General features: G+C 32.5%; 1 pseudogene; it reads right to left on the minus strand.

The window, feature by feature from the left end:
* Positions 1-1,174: 1,174 nt before the first annotated feature.
* Positions 1,175-5,307, minus strand: LOC114425332 (annotated as a pseudogene).
* Between the last annotated feature and the right edge of the window lie 5,182 nt (positions 5,308-10,489).

Here is a 10,489-nt window from a genome sequence, read left to right on the forward strand (position 1 = left end):
ATTGACTACTAAATAGTATTAACTGACTTGTTCCCTTAACTTTCTAATTTTTAATTTCAACACTCTAAAATATTCTAAAAAGATACAAAAATGATATCATCATATATTTCTCATTTTCTAACACTTTTTCATAAGCTAAAGCTTAGTAAGCTTTTAGCTTGTTGCAAGAATATAATTCATTTGCCCACAAATAAAAATTAATTATAAATATAAAAAAATTGAGCTCCAAGAGAAACTATAGATGGTGGGAAAAAAATAACTACTGAAATGATTCACTTGTGAGACTTTATTATCTGAGTGATGGAAAAAAATTACCACTTAATATAATTCATTTGTGGGAAAAAAGTCACTATCATAATAGCATCTTAGATATCATATTAGAATTTAAACATAAGGCATAACTCAATCTCACTAAATCAATTTGTAAAGGGAGAATTGTGTAAATTTTTAAATCATATCTAAGTCGTGTGTGCGCTTTTGTTTGTTGAACAGTAATTTCTTGGACTATTTCATGTTAATTGTTGTCTTATTAGGGGATTATGTGAAGAGTTGACATGGCTTCTTCCTGAACGGTTCCCTAAGTCAAAGCATGTTTTGTCAATTTTTGTCATTGAGGGTAAATTCATTGAAAGGGTTGGTACTGGAATAGTTTTGCTTCAGGTTAAAAGATGGAGTTGTTACATGTACTATTCCTAATGAGAGATTCCTTTTTCACCAAATATATACCAGGTAACAATGATTTACTTGCTGTGACGATCTCCAGAATGATCATTACTAAGATCATGGTATTCTCAAAGAAGAAGAAGAAGAAGAAAGCTAGAATAGAAGGAACGTCTCTGAAACATTGGAACACTTGAATCTAAGGTGCAATGTCTTCCAAGCAAACCTACTTCTGCTTTGTGTGAGCTTTGTCACATTTTCTCATCAAAATAACATGAAAATATTTGAAATAAGTGAAAATCGTGTAATTCTAAAACTCAAAAAGTAGCCATAAGTAACAAAAAATTCATAAAACCTTCTTCTGCTCCTGAGTCAGAGAACCGTTCCGGAAGAAGGCACATCAATCCCTATTCACATTTTCAATCCCCCAATAAGACAAGTGTGACATAAAATAGCTCGACAAACAATAACTCCCAGTTTAATCAACACAAACCCCTTCATTGACAAGAAAACAAACAAGGAAAAAAATCTGAGTTGAAATCAAAACTTAAAAAGCCATCTGGAGGCATTGTATATTCACCAAGTCAATTGATTACATGTGAACATGGAATAGATCAAACTGGTAAGAGAAATCAAAAGATAGTATCTAATGATATTATACAACTAAAACCACATTATAATAAACTACATAACCCCACTTCCTTACCCTATAATAAACCTATTTCTCAATCTTTATATTTATATTCCCTTTGTTCTGCTGTTTGGCTTTTTCCTCCCCTATCTGACATTGCTTGATATTTTGTCACGAGTATTGATGGGGATTCTGCAAAATTGTTTGGACATCTACAATTTTTTATTCTAAACATGAATTTTCTTCCGAGATTCCATAGACAAAAGCAACAGCCGTTCCAATTTGAAAAGAACAAAAAAGAAGGGAAAAGAGTCCTAACCTAAAATCCAAGAGACCACATCGCCATACTAGCTAGTTAAGACCTAGATGCTTAGATTCAACAAAGTTATAGTGATCTTTCACGGGATGTTTACAAGCTTTGCACGTCTTGTTCTCTGATCAACTTCCACTCGGAGACCAAGTGAAGTAATTTCAGGCACATCAGCAGATCCTTGAATCTCCAATTCAGCAACTACCTTTTGGTTCTCATTATTTCCCTCTAACATATTCCTCACAGACCATATGCCCCATTCTCTCAGGAAAGGATTATCTTCATCAGTAACACACTGCTGCAATAGCAGTAGAATTCCATTCCTATGTCGGATTTCATCTTGTGCATGCTTCCTTCTATAAACACAATTGCCAATAAGTGCAACTATGTCTCGCCTGAAGCCCTTATAAGGGCATGGTTTTAAGGAACAACTAGCACCATCTTCTTTCTCACATCGTTTGAGTCCTTTCCTGATTATTGCTGGAGGTTCAAGGGCCCCAAGCAAACACAAAAGCAACACTATGAGGCCATATGACAATAGCACATCAACAACATCATTTGAATCCTCTGTATTACCTCTCACACCATCTTGAGCACAAACGTCCCTCAGTATGGTAAGAGAGTAGCCAAGAACATCAACCCCAACAAAGCCACTAGGAAGACCAGACTTCCCTCTCGTTGCATGTTCAAGAACCCCAATAGACTTCTTGAATATCCCAAAAACAAACAGTGCAACATCCTTTGAAACAGTAACATCTTTAAGCCGCTCATTCAAGATTTCTGATAGGATTCGCAGAAGAAATGCTTGTTCAAATGAAAAGTGATCATCTTTAGACTCAGTTCAACCTTAGGAACATCCGCAAACTGTAATTTGGAAAACAGCACCGGCAATTGAGACTCTTCAAGGCATATTCTTGAAAGAAGCAACTTCAACCAATCCTCACCAAAACTAGCTGGTTCAGTAGAAACCAATGAATAAGAAAAGCACCAAAAAAAGAATGAAAAAGAAGAAAAAAAAATAAAGTAATCAATGTTATAACCTAAAAATTATCATAATCCCGTTTGACACTCATGACAGCATAGAAAAATGCCAAAGTATAGAAGCAACACGCTGCAGCAACATAAGCACTGCCCCACTAGATGAAGTCAGCTATATGGTGCACACAAAGTCATTGTGCATTGTAAAAAAAAAAAAAAACAGAACCAAAACTTCAAAAAGGCCATTTGTTAGGGACCAAACACACAGTAATGGAAAATAACACAGTAAATGAGAGAAGGTGAGTGTTATTGATAGCCAAATCGAAAATATAGTTGGGAGTAATCCAACTGCCACAGAGCCAAGCTCCTCTAGAGAGGTCACAATTCTCTCTCCATAACAGAATTCCAAAATTCCCCCATACCCTCTCTCTCTCACACACACCTTCCCTATATACCCTCAGATTCTCTCTCACACTTTTGGCAATTCTGTTACTCCCCTTGCCACCTCATCTTTCCCTTTCTCACCTTTGTTTCTTCTAGTATACACCCTCCATATCTTGGGTCTCTCTGTTATTTCTAAGCTCACACCCCCATTCCGATCACCATTTAAATCAAGGAATTACAAGCAAAAAAGAATAAACAAATGAAAATAAAATAAGTGCTATAACTTAAAAACCCCCATAGTCCCAAATGACAGGACAGCATAGAGAAAAAAGCAAAATACATAAAGCTACTACTAACTCACCAGAAGAGGCGGTTCTCACAATTTCTGCCATTACGAGCCTTCCATCCTCACTGGACAACCGTTTAAACCATTCAGGGTTTCCATCACAACATGTATAAATCACCATACACAACGGGTCACAAGTCTCCTTGGTGCCAAGTCTAGCAAGTGATACAAACCCATCCAGACAGAGCTCTTCCCAAACAGCACATTGATGCTGTTTCCCCGCCAAAGAAACATTTGCCAGAACCTGCAGACCCCACCGAACCAACCCATGATCAGGGCCTGAAGAAGCAGCCTCTGACCTCAGAACACTACAAACAACAGCCACGCCATTAAGCTCAAGAAATGAGTCCTGGTTTGCAGCTTCTCCAGCACACAAGTTTCTGAGGAGCTTGAAAGACAAAGAAAGAATATGATTACGCTGATGGTGGTGTGAAGCATGAGTGAGTGAGTGAACTATATTAAGTACTGCAGGAAGAATCTTTTTAGAAGCTAGTTCCAAACGCCCAGAATCGGATTTGGCATTCTGAATGAGAATCTCTAAGGACTTTTCCAAGTTAGAAGAGTTGGAGACTTCAAAGAGTAACTGAAGTATATCGTCTGATATGGGGTGCTCCAAAAATGCTGTACCACCACCCATTGCTTGATTGAAAAAAGAGAAAAATGTGAAATTTCAAATAAAAATTTGATTTCGATGAAAAATTGAAACACCCCACAATCTAATTGGTCAAAATTGTAGAAGAAAGGTGAAAATTTCCAGAAAAAGAGTAATAGATGAAATATGGTTGAGAATGGCGGTGCCATTACCATCTAGAGATCTATGAAGGTTTTACACGTACTACTATCCAATACAAAAATAAAAGATCCAAGCAATTCAATAATCAATATAGAAATTAAAGAAAGAAATTTTACCCATTAATGAAAAAAGAATCAACTGTTTTACATACATATTAAGCCTATTAGCCTGTTTAAAAGTCTATTTCATATTAAGACCTTTAAATAGGTCCAAACAAAAGACGGATGATTTCGCAGATAATTGTTCCAATGAGACAGACATTTCAATGAATCTGAAGGCCTACACGATCTAATTTGACACGTTATGCTCAAAATGTTAGAATTGGATTTGCCACTGTCTTGGCTTGAACTGTTTTAAGTCACCAAACTCAATTTATGAGAACACTCTAATTGATTCTGCAGGTATTGTTGTTTTAGTATTTAAAAACTTAATGAGAGAAAAGACCATGAAGAGTTACAAAGCAGGAAACATATCATAATCATAACAGGGTAGTCCATGCCAATGAAAGTATAACAGAAGAGACGCACAATGATAGAACGAACGCAGGCAGAAGATACCTCAGATTGAAGAACACACGACGGTGGCCTCTGTCCTCTGCTAGCAGGAACGACGACGTGCGATTAAATTAGGGGTCTTTGCTCTGATCATTCACTCATTTGACAGATAGTTTAGGTTAGGGTTTATAATTTTTAAAATGTAAAAAAATAATATAACTATATACTTTCAAACTTATAAATTATGGGTAGTATTTGATCGCCACAAATTGCCCAGGCCCTTTTCTCTTTTCATATTCCCCAAACCTCAAAACCCCTAAAGCCGAACCGCACAGATTCATTGCGTTTTCAATCCTCAATCCTTCTTGTCAAGGACAAATAAGTAACAAGGATGAAAACAAAACGTATTTCAGATCTAGGGACGAGAACCTGCAGAAGGAGGATCTTCGATTCTCTGCGTCGACGGAGGATCTTCGATACTGGGAAGCGATGGAGAACACGGTGTTGGTGAATTGTGATGGTGGCAGTTCGATTGAGCTCACGACGATAGAGAACTGCTCGAATGCTGTTGAAGATGTTTTGAATTTTTTTAATTTTCGATTAGAATTCAAAGTGTTTCTAGAAGAAGATGAAGATGGGTAAAAGAAAAAATTAAAAATAAATTGTGGAAGTTTATAGCCGCCAATAGTATTAATACATTACAATGTCCTGTATGATTTATGAGGGTTTGAATGCGCAAAAAGTGTATTTTAAACCGCAGCAATGTGAACATAGTTAGCGCCACTAGCTCCATTAAATGAGAGACAAGTACACCGACTAAAGCATCAATTGAAAGTATAGAGATTAAATCTACAATTGAACAAAACTACCTAGAGTAAAAACATATTTTTCTCTATTATATTTATATATATGTTTAATATTGGGTAAAATATGTTTTACTTTCCAAGTTTTTTTAGTTTTTTAATTTTATATCATCTAATTTAGTCTCTTGAATTAAAAAAAATGTGTTTTCATTTTCTCAGCTCACTCTTCAATTTCTATATTTTCTTAATTTCATGTTGTAATGATGGACTAAAGACACGTTTTGAGAAAACAAAAAAAAATGCATTTAGCAAATAAGGGAAGTGTATTTAGTAATTTCCTAATTTGGTAAATATGAAAGAAAAATTATTAGACTACATAAATTTTTTTAACAAGATTATACATAATGTAAATATTGATATATTATGTTGATAAACTAAGTTGGTCCAATATTATTTTATGTATTTTTGGGTCTTGATAGTGTTGGATTTGAGTTCACATAGATGATTTTAACAAAAATTTGGGTTGGATAAGTATAAAAATAATTTTGTTGTGGTAATCCCAGGTCCACCTTATAAATATAATCACTTCTTTTAGAAAAGAAATAAATTTGCTTATTATATAACAATCACAAAAATGACTTGGATGACACTTGACAATCATATCATCCAAAATGTTTAAATATGAAGGATTGATGTGACATTTTATTATTCACGTCAATAATTCATTAAGAGTGTGTTTGAATAGAGAAATCTAACTAAGAAAAGTAATTTATTAGAGAATTTAAATTTCTTTAATCTAAAATTCATTGTTTAGATGTTTTTTTATGAAGAATTTAAATTTTTGGAATTTTAAACAACTAAAAATGTGAGATTTTAATTTCCTTCAAAAAGGTGAAAAATTAAAATTCTTTTCTTGATAGAAGAACATTCCAAAACGTTCGCTTATGTCCTTTATAACATTCATCCTCCCTTCCACCTAAGAGTTCCCGAAATCCCATTCTCGAACTCGCGACTCTTACCTCACACCAATGATTCTCTTCTTCAAGAAACACAGTCTAAGCTCATGAAGCGTTGATCGGGTGCGGGTATAGGGGAACACGTAGAACTGCACCCGTCAATCAGGGGAGCAACTGTCGCTACCCATCACGCTGCGAAGGTGCTCGCCGACGTGGAGGGCCTGGACCATGCCTTGTGTTGTTGACAGCATGTTGTGGTCGGGTGTGATGGTGCTCACCATTGTGTTTTGGTTCCCCTGCGACTCCCCATGCCACATTAGTATTTTTCTCTTTGGAAGTACACCAATCATATCTTCTATTCTCTTTGCATTCATTTTCTTTCACCTTCACAATTTTAATTTTTTTTATCCAAATACAAAAGTTTAAAAATAAAAAAATTTCAATTGAAGTATTTAAAATTCTTATAATTTAACCACCATTTAAACATACTCTAAGACTAATGGGATTTTTTTTTTTGAATGAAAACAGTAGTAGCAACTTTGTAAAAAAATTATCTTCCTTGGAGAGCATCTCAGCGGGTCTAATTCCAAAACAAAGTTTCTAATTGCAACACCGGTTTTCTCGATGTACACTTAGTCCATTTGCAAAATAAATTATTAAAAAATGCATGGAAATGACTTTAAAAGGTAAAAAGTAAATATTGTGGAGTTCATTTTAAAAACTTTTGTGAGTTATTTTATTGGAGTAAAAATTTGATTTGGTTGTTTAAAATAAGAAAAGTGACGTGACATTATAGGTAAATGTGAAATATTAAAAAAAAAATAGAAGAAAAGCTTTGGCTGGTTTGTGGGTTATGGATACTCTAACAATGTTAGATGTTTAGCTAAAAAATAATACCTTTTAAATTTTAAGGACCAAAATTGAAAAAATTTGGAAAGACGAAAATCAAATTTTTACTATTTTAGAATGACAAAAAAAAATATATTTTTTTATTATAATTTGTTTTGTATTAGCCTAGGAAGAAGAATATACAAGGAAAAATTTGAAATCTCTTTAGGGATTTCTAAAGCCAGGCTCTGGCGTGCTCACTCCCATAAACTCCAATGCCGTAGTGAATGTTTGTAGGAAATGATGAGGTAGGTGAGAAATAGAGAGTGTGTATCTTATGCTTGCTAGACTTACTCATATATGGCTCTGTTTGAGCATAAATAGTGTTTCCTGTGTGATTGTGTGTGAAAAACGCCTTCATATCAAATCCCTCGATTCGAGAGTTCTTGCTGGTAATGATTCTTTTACAGTGTCAAAAAAGGTTCTTAAGTAGGAAAGGGTGTTGGGCTGACATTGGAGAGTTATCTATTAGGTCTTGTTGTTTTTAGGCTAACATATTTACTTTGCTTTATTTTATTTTATTTTATTTTTGTCGACCTAAAACATAATTGAAAGTGATTCTTTTTTGGTTGTGGATTGGGTTGATAATGAGAAAAATAGGCCTATGAGACTCTTAAATGCATGTCTTGATGTAATTGATAATTGATACTGGTGTGTGAGGATGTGAATTGTCTAGTTGTTTGAGAGAACAAAACATTTGTTGATTACTTGGCTATTGGCTTTTTAATTGTGCACTTCCTAGTTGAGAAGGATGTTCTCGTGTCTCTATGAAATAATTGCTTGGTTTATTTTAAGGATTATACATTTCAACAAAATTTACATTAAATTTATAACATAAATATTAAATAAGTTCTGAATTAATTTTTTTTATCCAAATAGATCCTTAAAATAAAATTGACTTAACCTAATTTATTTCTATTTTTATTTCTCATGGAGTAGATGACCTCTAAATATATTAATGTTTTTTTTTTTCAAACTTAAATATATTAATGTTTGAAGTATGCCAATTTTTTATAGGTGTCCCATTGATCCCTAAGTGTTGGACATTTAATAAAATCTTATCTTTATGAAGGTGGTCCATTGATCTCTAAGTGTTGAATATTTAATAAAATCTAATCTTATAGGAGATATATTCAGCTAAAATATCTTATAGAAGATATTTCTTAATTTGTCTAAGAAAAAGTGATTCGGGTTAAATGCTGTCTCCATTTCGGTTCATGGAGGTGTCATTAATATTATTACCCCTCATCCAATGTATTATATTAATAATTAGTTTATCAATATCAACAAAAATTGTTACATTAGTCAATTTTAATTGATAATATCATAAACTTGTTTTTTTAGAAATATCCATAAAATTAAATAATTAAGTGATATTTATATTTGATAACACTACTCATAATTTAATGGATAATTTTTATCATCAATGAGTGTGACTTATAATATTGTTAATATATAGACCAATCTATACATTCACTTGCATGAAAAATAAGTAGATATCTTATTAATAGACTTCCTCTCAAAAAAAAAAATCTTATTAGCAGACTTCCGTATAAATTAAAGATATGAAAATTAACAATTAATGCATGATTTTTAATTAATCGATACATAACATGCAATCAAGTGTTGTTGATTTTTTTTTCATAAATTAAAAAACTAATATATATATATATATATATATATATATATATATATATATATATATATATATATATCATGTAAAAATTAATTGAGATCACTAACACTTAGCAGTCCCAGATTACCTAATATATTTTCTTCTAAGACGTTGATTGAAATTTCTTATCAGCTCAGGTGATGAAAACCTATCGTAACTTTATCCATATTAAAAGATGTATTAGTAGATAAAGGAAAGGGAGTGTATATAAATTACCATTAACCTAGATTCTTAAGTTATGAGACATTGTTTCTATGGAAACAGTAAAAAAGTGTTTCCCTATCACTCATCCATCTATGTTCATCTTTCACCATATGTTTTGTATTACATAGTGACGGGCCACTCACTGTGATAGTAAAGAGGCCTGCAAATCTGTCACTGCCAAGCATTGAATCCATTTCATATACCGAATGGCCAAAATTTATCTAAATCCTCAACGAAATGAAACAATAATCTCTTTCTTTCATATCAACCATCGTTCGTGTGCTGGCATGAGTTGGTGATGTTATAATATTCATAAAACAAAGAATAAATTAGTAATGTTATTTTCACAATTACATCAACATAAAATAATGAATTGTTGTTGTAAATGATAATAAATTTGTGACTCCTAATTAACGTTGCAAATTTAAAAAGAGGGCAGTGTCACACTCATTAATTAACATCATCATTTTTATTCGTTTTTATAGTCACTGTCACGTTGTCTTTTAAATCAATACTGAGTTCTTTACGTTTAAGTTAACTTACGACACTCCTATAAAAATAAAGTTAACTTAATCGACAGAATTAATTTTAATAAACTACATTAAGGTTTAGAGAAATTATAAAAGCACAAATTAGGGGCGCAACATCTTCAAGCATAAAATATCGCTGCAAGTATAATTGGTTTTAAATAATGTACGCAACCCCCACATTCTTTTTAAGTAAAAAATATATATTTTATGAAAATTTAAATAAAATAAAAAATTAAAAAAATTGAAGAGTATTTTTAAAATTAAATATGCATATTTATGAAATATCATAGAAATATTTTTTTTTCTTAATAAATGTTTTCCAATCTAACTTATGCACGCTGCATAAGACAAAATAATCGTCACTATTGTATTTTTAAGTTTTTGATCCCACATGGCACATTGTTAGTAGAGATTTGGATTCTTGGGGAATTAATTGATTAAATATCAAAATGCTTGGCTAGCTTTAACGGTTTGTAGCATCCCTTCTAAGGAGAAGGTTTCGTCATTTTCGTGTACTTGTTTGTTTCCTTTCTGTGATTTGTTAATATATATTCCATCTTCTTTGAAGTTTAAGAATGAAGATACTGAAAGGAATCAATCCGTCCTAGTTATTGCACTCCCTAGTCTTCGAAGATCCTGGAAGACAAGTACTTGCGAATTTTAATATTATTATATATGCCAATCTAAGTATATATGGATATAAAAACATAACTCTATATAAACAACTGCCAGACAAAAATGATATTAGTGTATTAAAATTGACCCATTACACAGAAAGTTAAATATTTATTATTAGAGTTAGTTGGTTACAATTTAGTGGGCTATGCAGTGCCAGTT

The sequence above is a fragment of the Glycine soja genome, chromosome 9, assembly GCF_004193775.1.
Source record: "Glycine soja cultivar W05 chromosome 9, ASM419377v2, whole genome shotgun sequence".
Lineage (NCBI taxonomy): Eukaryota > Viridiplantae > Streptophyta > Magnoliopsida > Fabales > Fabaceae > Glycine > Glycine soja.